Consider the following 13,517-nt stretch of genomic DNA (forward strand, 5'->3'; position numbering starts at 1 on the left):
TAAAATAGCAGTGAAGTTTGTTGCATTGATTGACTCTTCCTTTCACCAACAGTTTCTCTGTCACATGCAATGCTGTTTGATAGCATTTTACCCACAGTAGAACTTCATTCAAAGTTGGAGCCAGTTCTCTCAAAACCTGTTGCTGGTTTTTCAATAAGTTTATTTAGTATTCGAAACCTCTTGTTGTCATTTCAGCACTCTTTCACAGCATCTTCACCAGGAGTAGATTCTATCTCAAGAAACCACTTTTTTGGTCATCCATAAGAAGCAACTCCTCATTCATTCAGGTTTTTTCATGAAATTGCAACAATTCAGTTACATCTTCAGGCTCTACTTCTAATTCTAGTTCTCTTGCTGTTTCTGCCATCTCTGCAGTTACTTCCTCCACTGAATTCTTGAACCCCTCCAAGTCATCCATGAGGGTTGGAATCAACTTCTTCCAAACTCCTGTTTATGTTCATATTTTGACCTCTTCCCATGAATCACAGTTGTTCTTAATGGCATCTAGAATGGTGAATCATTTGGAGAAGGTTTTCAATTTACTTTGCCTAGATCCATCAGAGGAATCACTATATATGGCAGCTGTAGTCTTACAAAAATGTATTTCTTAAAGAATAAGATTCAATAGTCAAAATTCCCCCTTGATCCATGAGTTGCGGAATGGATGTTGTGTTAGCAGGCCTGAAAACAACATCAACCTTATTGTACATCTCCATTAGTGCTCTTGGATGACAGAGTACATTGTCAATGAGCAGCAGTATTTTGAAAGAGATCTTTTTTCTTAGCAGTAGTTCTCAACAGTGGGCTTAAAATATTCGATAAACCATGTTGTCAATAGATGTGCTGTAATCCAGGCTTTGTTGTTCCACTTATAGACCACAGGCAGAGTAGATTTAGCATAATTCTTAAGTGTCCTAGGATTGGGGGAATGGTAAATGAGCATTGACTTCAACTTAAGCCACCAGCTATATTAGCCCCTAATAAGAGAGTCAGCCTGTCCTTTGAAGCTTTGAAACTAGCCATTGACTTCTCTCTAGCTATGAAAGTCTTAGAGGGCATCTGCTTCCAGTATAAGGCTATTTCATCTACATTGAAAGTCTGTTTAGTGTGGTCATGTATGTTAATGATCTTAGATCTTCTGGGTAACTTGCTGCAGCTTCTACATCAGCACTTCCCTGAGACCTCATGAACCAACCTCTGCTAGCTTCAGACTTTTCTTCTGCAGCTTCCTCACCTCTCTCAGCCTGCATAGAACTGAAGAGAGTTAGAGCCTCGCTCTAGATTTAGCTTTGGCTTAAGGGAATATTGTGGCTGGTTTGATCTTCTCTCCAGACCACTAAAACTTTCTCCATATCAGCAGTAAGGCTGTTTAGCTTATCATTTGTGTGTTCACTGGAGCAGCACTTTTAATTTCCTTCCAGAACTTTCCTTTCGCTTTCACAACTTGGCTAACCGTTTGGCACAAGAGGCCTAGCTTTCAGCCTGTCTCAGCTTTCAACGTGCCTTCCTCACTAAGCTTAATTATTTCTAGCTTTTGATTTAAAGTGAGAGACATGCATCTCTTCCATTCACTTGAACACTTAGAAGCTATTGTAGGTTATTAATTTGCCTAATTTCAGTATTTTTGTGTCTCAGGGAATAAGGAGTGGGGATGCCCGAGAAGAGGTAGAGAGACGGAGAATGGCAGGTTGGTTGGAACAGTCAGAACATGTAACACTTATTGATTGATTGTTGTCTTACATAGGCACATGGCTCCCTGTAACAATTACAGTAGTAACGTCAAAGGTCACAGATCACCATAACAAATAGAATAATAATGAAAAAGTTTGAAATATTGCAAGAATTACCAAAATATGACACAGAGACATGAAGTGAGAATGCTGTTGGAAAAATGGCACCCTTAGACTTGCTCAACACAGCCTTGCAGCAAACCTTCAATTTGTAAAAAACCCAATACCTGCAAAGTGCAATAAAGTGAAGCACAATAAAAACAAAGTGTGCCTGTATGTGTAAACAAATTATAAGCTGTTAAAGTAGTTTCTTTTTCAGGTGTATGCTAACAGTTGATGCATTACATTACTAAGATTTCTTCCATTATTAAATGATCAAAACTTTCGATTTAGAGTATTGTAACTAATATTTCTGAAATTGAGAAGTTTTAAGTAAGTGAATTTATGATTTTATTAACTGGTAACTGAGGTCATTTAACTCATTTTAACTGAGAGCTTGAGTTCAAATTTAAGTTTTATTTAGAGTTGTAGTTTGTGAAGGGACCTTGAGAGGTCCTCCAGCTATGATGGTGTTTTGACTGTCCCAAACACAAATTAGTTTCTTTCTCCACATTTCAACCTGTCTTTCTGTTTCTCCCCTTCTCTCCCCATTCCTCTCTCTAGCTACCCCTCCCCCCAATATTTTTTTTTCTTGCTTTGGTATTCTCTTCTCTTTGGTATTTACTTCCCTTCAGCTCTCAAATTTCTTATTCTTATGTACCACACGAAATGATGATCTTTGATAACCCATTTTATGGCTGTTAGTTAATTACATACACTAAATTTCAAAAGTAAAGGCCTCAGGTCCTATCATATGGATATTTTTGGAAATCTTAATAAATATAACTAGATTTCAACTGCTTATCTTTATGTGGCCCCATGTAGTTTAAGGGTATTAGTAGTGACTCTGATAATTGAAGGCAGATTCTCTGGACTAGGCATACTTTAGTGAATCTTAGTACTTTTCCCTGGAAAAATTAGTAGTATTACTCATACAGGGTTTTGCCTCCTGTGTCATAGCCAAACCACCAGAGAAATCTTCCTTGTACCTAGCTATCATCCTTATTTGCAGCCACTAAAAAATCTTACGTTTATGTTTGTCTTTAAATTAAAACAACAACAACAAAAAGTTAGTGGGTTACAGCTTTGGCCATGCTCATGGAGAAAGTTGTACTTGCTGTCTTAGTCCACTTGAACTGCTGTAACGAAGTACCACAGACTGGGTGGCTTGTGAACAACAAACATTTATTTCTCACAGCTGTAGAGGCTGGGAGATGAGAGTACCAGGTTGGTCAAGTGAGGGCCCTCTTCCGGGTTGCAGACTTCTTGTATCCTCACATGTCAGGCCTCTTTATAATGGTACTAATCCCGTTTATGAGAGCTCTGCCCTCATGACCTAATCACCTCCCAAAGGTCCCCCTCCTTACACCGTCACCTTGAGAGTTAGATTTCATCATATGAATTTGGGGGAAACACAAACATTCAGACCATAGCACTTGCCCTAATATTTAGGGGCCAGGAATTTTCAAGCCTTTGTTGTGACACATTCACAAGAAAAGGTAGTAGCATCAAAAAGCTTTATACATGTTTTCATTGTTTAAGTACCATAATAATGCTCACTGTAGAAAATTTGGAAATTATAATAAGCCAAAAGGGAGACAGTAAACTTCATTCACTCATAATCCCATCATTCAGTCAATCAGTGTTAATATTTGGAGTATAGTAGAAATTCTCTTTCCCACAGGAATGTAACATGTAGTTTGTCTTTTAATTTAAAAGTTTATTTCTCAAAAAATTAAAAACAAAGGTACCATATGACCCAGCAATTCCACTTCTTGATATACACCCCCCCAAATTAAAATAATCTCAGAGAGATATTTGTACACCGATGTTCATAGCAGTATTAGTCACAACAGTCAAAAGGTGGAAGCAATTCATGTGCCCATCAACAGATGAATGAATAAACAAAATGTGGTATAAACATACAATGGAACATTAGCCAGCCTCAAAAAGAAAGGGAAATTCTGACACATAGTACAGCATAGATTAACCTTGAGGACTTTATGCTAAGTGAAGTAAGATAGTCAACAAAAAAGACAAATACTGTATAATTCCACTTATATGAAGTATCTTCGTTCCTACTATTCCCAGCTATTATCTACCTATTGTATGATACATTGCTTAATGGTCCTCATCTACCCAGCTCTGTTTTCTAACTCTTTTTTTTTGAAATTGATTCGATCAACAGTGCTAAGTCCTGTGAGAAAATAGCAGTGAGCAAAATTCTGTGGCCCTGCTTCATGAAGCATATATTCTAGCGTTAAACGTATTTTGCCATATGTTTGTCTTGTTTAATCAGCTAGGTTGTAGGTAAATGTGTTAGGCCCATAAAAGGTATTCATTGAATTGTTTGATCATTGTAGATGGACAAAAGAGAAACTTGCCAAGGATTATAGATATTAATACAAGGATATTCTTTTACTAATACCACATGGCTGGGTCATAGATTATCAGCATTGGAAGGAACCTTTAAAGGTTTGTAATCCAACGACGCATTAGTATTTTAATCTCCTTTTATTCAACAAATATTTATAGATCACGTACTAAACATCAGGCATTGTGCTAAGGCCTGGGGAAACTGAAGCGAACAAGATTGTTAAAGTCCCTGAATTCATAAAGTTAATGCCCACTCATAAAGCCTTCCATAACTTTGGGTTTGTTGATTACACAGTACTTCCTAATTATAAAAGAAAAAAAGTTTTAAGCATTTATTTGTGACAGACACTAAGTTAAGCCTTTTGTGTATATGCGTTTACTAAGTTCACACAGTTCTGTTTGACAGACACGATTGTTTCCGTTTTACGTATGAAACTGAGGTAATTAACTTGCACAGTTTTGATGCTTTAAATTGAAAACCCAGGTCTGTTTGACTCCCACAACCTGTGCTTTTAACCAGCATATCGTGACTTCTGACTCCAAGTCCAGCACTCTCCTTTTACTCTTTTGTGTGCCTTGTATCTACATCAAGATGTTGTCCAACCTGTGCGTTGACTCTCTTCAGTAATGTAGTACTTTACTCTCCCCCAAGGTAGCTGTCTAATCATTGGATATCTATTAGAAAGGACCACTTTGTGATATGACTTAAAAACAAAATCTGTCTCCCTGGAATTTTCCTATTTTGGCCTTAGATATATTCTTGAGATCACACAAACTTGTGGCAGCCCTTCAGATATTTAAAGCAAGCCATCAACTTTTCTATTCCACAAATATTTATCTGCTCAAATCCCATGATTTCAGACACCTTTACTGTCTCAGTGACTGTCTGTGAATAAGTTTCAGATTGCTTGTAGTTTCTTTCTTTTTATTGTGGACTCAGAAATTGTTGTGTTATCTCCAGATGTACAGAAAAGACAACACTCCAATTAAAGTGGTAAAAGCAGAGATTAGCTCCCCATTTCTCACTACTTTTTCTTAGTGACCACCATTTACTTAATAATTGGTGTATTAGAAACATCTGAAATATTTACATCTCGGGAAGGAACCACCTTTCTTTCCTTTTTATACTATATGGGCCTTATAATTATGCAGTTAAATATCAGAAATTAATCAGCATAGGCACATCTTGTCTAATTTGCAGGGGGTGGAATGGGTAGGTAGGAATAGGAAGATCGGTAGGTTGTGAAAAAAAGATTTAGGAACTCTTGGTTGAAAATCATAAAGGAAAGAGGCACAAACCAGGGGAGTAGTTTGGGTGTTTAATACCTTGAAAGAGGTAGGATGCAGGCATGGTCCTACTTGGTTTTGGGCAGCAGCCCCTTTGGAAGCCAGTGGTCACAGTAAGCAAGAGGAGAGATGAGAGTTTATGTGCAGGAGGGCCTCCATACAGAAGGGTAGAGGATGCTGCAGCAGCAACTAGAAATTGGTTAAATACAGGTATTAGATGGAAATTGCAGATATCGGTATGAACTCATAGTTTTCAATATATGTAGTGAGAGATAGAAAAATAGAAATGTGTGGTGTGTATATATGTATGTATACAAATATTCCCTAGGCTGTCTTGACTTAATCTAGGAGTAGCAAAACCCTGGTACCATCCCTAGTGTCCAGAACTTGGTTTCAGAACACTGTTCTCCACTAAGGAAACCAGAGCTCCTCAGAGAAATGACTGATTCTAGGGCTAGAGCAGGGGGAGTACAAGATGAACTTGGAACATCTTGTTATGCTGGAAAGAAGGACATACTCAAAGAATGATGAGGACTTGTAGAAGGTCACAGAAGCCAGCTTGAAGAGCCCCTTCTGGCCAAATCTGGATCATTTGAACAACAAAATAAATGATGGTAGTAATGGATTATAACTCATTAAATAACATAGGAAACCATAAGTCCGTGCTGATACAAATAAATCGAAAGCCTTGTGAAGAACAGCATTTTTACCTAGTCTAAAAGTACCTTTCCACAAAATACTTGTTAATTACAATGGGAAACAGTAAGTTTTTAGTTGAGAAGCCTTGACAGACACCACCTTCCTGAAGCAAAATGAACATCAGTAATGGGGTAATTCAGTTCATGTGCCACCTAATAAGGTGCATTGGGAAGAACATAGCATCACTTCTATGATATTCCTGCCAAAAATGCATGACGTGAATCTCATCTTGAGGAAACATCAGACAAAACTAATTCAGAAAGAGAGACATTCTGACCTATGGTATCAGGGACATGAAAGTCAAAGTTAAGACAACTAAAGGCAATCATGATTCTGAACTTGATCCTTTTGCTGAGGTGTTACTCAGATCTTTGGCAAAACTCAAATGGGATCTGAAGATGGAAGGTAGTTATGTATAAATGTTAATTTGATTATTCTGATGGTTGTATATGTGGTTACTTGCACAATACACAGTAGGACATACTATAGTATTGGGGGGATGGTGAGGCATCATGTCTGTGACATTGTCAAAAATGGTTCAAGGGGAAAAAAATTCTTTTTACTGTACTTGCAGCTTTTTTTTGTAAGCTTTGGACTTTTTCCAAAATTAAAATAACGACAAAAAAGTTTAGATGGGAACCTGAACGTGGAGAACTTGGAATGTTAGGATTTTTAAAAACGGATTTTGTATTCCATACATTGGGATGTAATGACAACAGTGCTCTTGAAATATGAGTTTATCAACAATGTGTGGATAGATGAGAGCAAAGAGAGACAGAGGCAGAGGTATCAGTTGGGAGATAATTGCTTAGGTATTCCTCTACTGGAACCTGAACTGAGATGGTGATGATTGAGGGTGGAAAGAAAGTGATGGAAATGAGGCACATCCTAAGGAATTTGGAACTTGTTCACTCTTAAAATGAACAGGAAGATAAATAGATGATACTTAGCACACATAAGGGCAAATTCTGGACGAGAATAGTTGATATTCCTAAACTTATTTGAAAATAATTTGATGAAACATTACTGCTTTAATATAAATGCATTTCTGTAAATAAGTAGCACTACTAACTACATAAATTACTGAGAGTTCTTATACTTTTCATGCTTTGCTCACATACTTGTGTTCATGGTGACTGTTTTGTAATGATGATTGGGTAAATAACCTAATGTCTTCATGCACATACTATATTAAATACTTTACATACATGAATTATTCTAAAGATTATAGTTTATAATGAATGTATTATGTACATTTTAAATATATATTTTTCTAATGGAAAAGAATATTTTTTAAAAAAGAATGTAAAAAATTTAAAATAAAAAATATTTTCCCATCAAATATAATTCATATTGTAGAAAATCAAAATATAATGAGCAAAAATACGAACATTATTATACTATTACCAAAGATAAATTACTGTTTATTTTTTAGCATTTAAAAATATGAAAACTAAAAATTAGAGATTAACTTGATCCAACATCCTGTCACTAAGTAGTGAAGCAAGAATTAGAACCCATGTGTGTTTGATTCTGAATTCACCACTTGTTCCATTTTGATCATCTGCCTCCTTAATTGTATAAGTAGGTATTTGCTAGATATCTCCTGATTGGCTAGGAGGTTATGATTCTTTATCAACACATGAACATGTTGTATGTTTGAAAAGCTAGCTTGCTAGTTATTTGGAACTTGTATATCTTTTCCCTTAAATACTGTTAAAAGTAATAGGAGTAAGTATTCAAACTGGTTTACAAGAAAGTGACGCATAATGTAGCTGAACTTGTATCTAGGATTGTTGTGGTACTAGACAAAGAGCAGGAGGAGTACCTAGAAGAAAGAGTTCTTCCTTTTTTATGCCTCAGGTCATGCATAAGTATATACCTGTTTCCTCTGTATAACTTATCTTTGGAATCTTCCCACTTTTCATGCCTGCAGACCCCCCCTCTCCTTCCTGAGTCCCTTATTCCAAGTTTCCATATGTTCAATAATGTTATGCTACTTTAGTCTTCAGCTATGAGATTCTTCCCCAGAGTGCTCTGTCTAGAGTTATCTCTTTTTTTCTCCAGTGGTTTGCCAGATCATCAATATACTGAACTCAGCTACTGGCAGGAGAAAAGCAATCTAAATAAACTCATTCACATTAATGAGTAGTGGTAGCATGGTACAGTCCAAAGAACCTAAGGTTTGGAATCAGGACTTATATTTTAGCAATCTGCTCATCCTTCACTAGTTGTATGACCTTGGGGAATTTAGTTGATCTCAGTGATTCTTAGTCACCTCATTTATAAAATAGGAGTAATAACACTTGCTTATCAGAGCTGTGGTGAGTGAGTGTCAAATGAGATAATGTATGGTAAATGTAGGTTGTTATATGTAAAAAATATAAGTCCTAGACATCATTGATAATAAGTGATGGACCTAACAATTCTCACATAATTATTTGCATTTTTATAAGCTGCTTTATCACCCAACTTAAACTCTTAACTGGCAGAGTTTTTGTTGTTACTTCTTTTCAGGTGATTCAGAAAATGGAAAAAAACAGAGTTGCAGTAGGAGTCACTTAGGTAAAGCAGGCAAACCTGGCTTGGGCTATATACTCGGGATTGCTTTCCCAAAGCCATTTCTGATTCTTTTCCTCCCTTAGGGTCCACCTGGTCTCTAAGAGTTATCTCCCATGCCCAAATAGTCAAGCAATCTCTCTCTCCTTCTCCCACCCCCTCCCATGGTAGCTGGGGACAGGAGGACAGGGAGTTTAGAGCGCTGTTTTTCAAGTTTTAATGTTCATAAGAATCATGTGGAGATCTCACTAAAGTGCATGTTCTAATTCAGATCATCTGGGATGGGACCTGAGATTCTGATTTTTTATAAACTTCTTACCCAGGCTTCTAGTATGAGTATTACATTTGGAGTGTGGTTAAAATAAATCACAGATGTTTTTCTGTATACTTTATTTCTAAAGTATATGTATTTTAGAGAATTGCTCACATTGTCATTACAGATAATTTAAAGAATTTCATATTTCCTCCATTTAGTCAAAACTGTTTGCTATCTGAGTAAAGCTTGGAACTCATTAGTTGTCCCAAGGTGATAATGAAGGTAACCAGTACTAGTATAAAGTGGTTATAGAGGAGAACCATTACCAGAGGAAAATGTAACTGATGGTGGTGAGTTTTTTCTTTTCATTTTAAAAACTTTGTCAACAGCTCTAACTAATAGTTAAATAGTTAAACTTTATTTAAAATAAAAATAACTACTGAATCTGTCCAAAGTCATTACATTTTCCTCATATTGCAGATTATACATGTTAAAATCACTGATACTGAATAGCCAATATATTTATAATAAATTAGAATTTTTGTCTTAGGAGAACTGCTAGTTATTAAGTCCTGTTTATTTCTATGATATTAAAATTATATAAATCCATACCATAGAACTCTAGGGAAATGAATTTTGGACTTAGACAAGGTAGAAGCACCAAGACACAAGAGGGCACTGTCTTACCATAATCTGATTGAATTTAACAGCTTTTTGTTTACTCTTAATGTCTGTCCCAATGAAAGCTTAAACATTTATGTTCCTCTAAATCTGTAATACATAAACCAGCTAAGCTTTCAGAGTTCACAAATCAAATGTGCTCTTAGCAAAATTCAGGAACTTTTCATTGTATTTGGCATGAGTTTGGGAAGAGTGGATGATTTGAAGATTGGAGATGGTGTAACACATTTAGCTGTTAGTGTTTAGCTCTACTTGTAGGGGGAAAATCAGTGTAAAAACAATTCAGTTTCTTTGGAGAAATATAGTGCCTCTGTTCTGCAGAAAAGAGTTGGGATAAAGATTGAACTGTTACAAGCTGCAGCTGCATTTGCCATCAAATACCAAGTTGGGGCTGATGAATGTTTTGTTTTTATTGTCATGGAAACTTGGAGTCAGAGAATGGATATTCTATTCATCTGGGAAAATAGCAGTTCCTTGCATAAAACATAAGGACCTTCCAAAGCAGTTCCTAAAATAGATACAGGCTGAATATAATCCAGAAAAGTTAAGGAGGTAAACGTGAAATAAATGCTATGGTTTCTGGATCACTTCTGTTCTCAGTACTAAGAATATAACTGTATACTCACTTGTTAAGCTTATTATTTGCTGCTAGAAAGCTGAATTCCATGGAGCATGGTATTTGTTTAACATCAATATGGTAGTTACCCAGCCCTTTGGGAGCTGTCTTTATACTTCTTCCTTGATCTTAACATATCTATTAGGAACTCTAAACTTACATCTTATTAAACAATTGCTTCTGATCCATGAATGATTTGTTTTCCATTCATGCTACTTTCCTGCTATAGTCTTCCATTCAGAATATTTTAAAGCATTTTATATTAGAAAAAAAGTGCTTTATCCAGAATAAGGAACTCTTCCTTGAAATACTAAGATGATTGTATTGCCTGGGAAAAAAAGACAATATAAAAAAATTTTTTTCTTTATTTTTGGCTGCGTTGAGTCTTCGTTGCTGCGTGCAGGTTTTCTCTAGTTATGGTGAGCGGGGGCTACTCTTCGTTGTGGTGCACAGGCTTCTTGTGGTGGCTTCTCTTGTTGCGGAGCACGGGTTCTAGGCACGTGGGCTTCGGTAGTTGTGGCACACGGGCTCAGTAGTTACGGCTCGCGGGCTCTAGAGCACAGGCTCAGTAGTTGTGGCACACAGGCTCAGTTGCTCCACGGCATGTGGGATCTTCCCAGACCAGGGATCTAACCGGTGTCCCCTGCATTGGCAGGCAGATTCTTAACCACTGTGCCACCAGGGAAGTCCCAATATAAAATATTTTTTAAAACATAAAGATTCAAGTAAATCTTTATGCATATTTTATAAAGTTGTAAATGGAAAGAGGCATAATAGGAACAGAAAATGCAAAGAAATTTTTAATTTCAATTATAGCAAATATACAACAAAATATAAATATGAGAAATAATAAAATGTAGATAAAGTAACAAAACAAATTAAAGCAGAGTTTCTAAACTTGTATTAAGAAAAGGGGAAAATGGTGAGTTATGATGGTTACCAGCTAAATTATTGTATCTCTGCAAGGGAAACAAGACATATCTTATGACTTAATAAAAGATGGTAGAGAAGGAAGGGCTAGAGTAGACTGTTTTATTTATATTTTAAATATCTTTATTGGAGTATAATTGCCTTGCAGTGTTGTGTTTCTGCTGTACAACAAAGTGAATCAGCTATATGTGTACATATATCCCCATATCCCCTCCCTCTTGAGCCTCCCTCCCACGCTCCCTATCCCACCCCTCTAGTTCATCACAAAGCATTGAGCTGATCTCCCTGTGCTATTCATCAGCTTCCTACTAGCCATCCATTTAACATTTGGTAGTGTATATATGTCAGTGCTCTTCTCTCACTTCGTCCCAGTTTGCCTCCCCCCACCATGTCCTCAAGTCTGTTCTCTATGTCTGTGTCTTTATTCCTGCCCTGCCACTCAGTTCATCAGTACCGTTTTTTTAGATTCCATATATGTGCATTAGCATACGGTATTTGTATTTCTCTTTCTGACTTAATTCACTCTCTATGACAGACTCTAGGTCCATTCACCTCATTATAAATAACTCAATTTTGTTCCTTTTTATGGCTGAGTAATGTTCCATTGTGTATATGTGCCACATCTTCTTTATCCATTCATCTGTCAATGGACATTTAGGTTGCTTCCATGCCCTGGTTATTGTAAATAGTGCTGCAGGGAACATTGTGGTACATGTCTCTTTTTTTTTTCTTTCTTTTTTTTTTTTGAGGGAATCATCTTTTTTTTAACAACCTACATCATTTTATTAACCTACATCCTCCAGCAAGTTAATAATCTGACTTTGTTAAAAATCTTTTGAAGAAATCAACTTTTTAAACATCTTTATTGGAGTATAGTTGCTTTATAATATTGTTAGTTTCTGCTTTATAACAAAGTGAATCAGCTATACATATACATATATTCCCATATCTCCTCCCTCTTGCGTCTCCCTCCCACCCTCCCCATCCCACCCCTCTAGGTGGTCACAAAGCACCAAGCTGATCTCCCTGTGCTGTGTGGCTGCTTCCCACTAGCTATCTATTTTACATTTGGTAGTGTTTATATGTCCATGCCACTCTGTCACTTCGTCCCAGCTTACCCTTCCCACTCCCTTTGTCCCCAAGTCCGTTCTCTATGTCTGCCTCTTTATTCCTGTCCTGCACCTATGTCCTTCAGAACCTTTTTTTTTTTTAACATTCCATATATATGTGTTAGCATATGGTATTTGTTTTTCTCTTTCTGACTTACTTCACTCTGTATGACAGACTCTAGGTCCATCCACCTCACTACAAATAACTCAATTATGTTTCTTTTTATGGCTGAGTAATATTCCATTGCCACATCTTCTTTATCCATTCATCTGTCGATGGACACTTAGGTTGCTTCCATGTCCTGGCTATTGTAAATAGCGCTGCAGTGAACATTGTGGTACATGAGTCTGTTTGAATTATGGCTTTCTCAAGGTATATGCCCAGTAGTGGGATTACTGGGTCGTATGGTAGTTCTATTTTTAGTTTTTTAAGGAACCTTCATACTGTTCTCCACAGTGGCTGTATCAATTTACATTCCCACCAACAGTACAGGAGGGTTCCCTTTTCTCCACATCTCCAGCATTTATAGTTTGTAGATTTTTTGATGATAGCCATTCTGACCAGTGTGAGGTGATACCTCATTGGTTTCGATTTGCATTTCTCTAATAATTAGTGATGTTGAGCATCTTTTCATGTGTTTGTTGGCAGTCTGTTTATCTACTTTGGAGAAATGTCTGTTTAGGTCTTCTGCCCATTTTTGGATTGGGTTGTTTGTTTTTTTGATATTGAGCTGCATGAGCTGCTTGGGTATTTTGGAGATTAATCCTTTGTTAGTTGCCTCGTTTGCAAATATTTTCTCCCATTCTGAGAGTTGTCTTTTTATCTTATTTATGGTTTCCTTTGCTGTGTAAAAGCTTTTAAGTTTCATTAGGCCCCATTTGTTTATTTTTGATTTTATTTCCATTACTCTAGGAGGTAGGTCGAAAAGGATCTTGCTGTAATTTATGTCATAGAGTTTTCTGCCTATGTTTTCCTCTAAGAGTTTTACAGTGTCTGTCCTTACATTTAGGTCTTTGATCCATTTGAGTTTATTTTTGTGTATGGTGTTAGGAAGTGGTCTAATTTCATTCTTTTACATGTAGCTTTCCAATTTTAGATATGATAGTCAGAGAAGCCTTCTCCGAGGAGGTTACATTTGAGCAGAGACATGAATGCTCCAGCAGAAAAACGTTTC

The 13,517-nt window shown here is 36.6% G+C and overlaps 1 protein-coding gene across 14 annotated transcripts in view; it reads left to right on the forward strand.

Annotated features, from left to right (window-relative positions):
• TCF12 (transcription factor 12) overlaps positions 1-13,517 on the forward strand; it is a 382,195-nt gene that overhangs the window by 225,449 nt on the left and 143,229 nt on the right. The gene's annotated exons all lie outside the window — the stretch shown is intronic.

Source organism: Tursiops truncatus, chromosome 2 (assembly GCF_011762595.2).
Source record: "Tursiops truncatus isolate mTurTru1 chromosome 2, mTurTru1.mat.Y, whole genome shotgun sequence".
NCBI classification, from domain to species: domain Eukaryota; kingdom Metazoa; phylum Chordata; class Mammalia; order Artiodactyla; family Delphinidae; genus Tursiops; species Tursiops truncatus.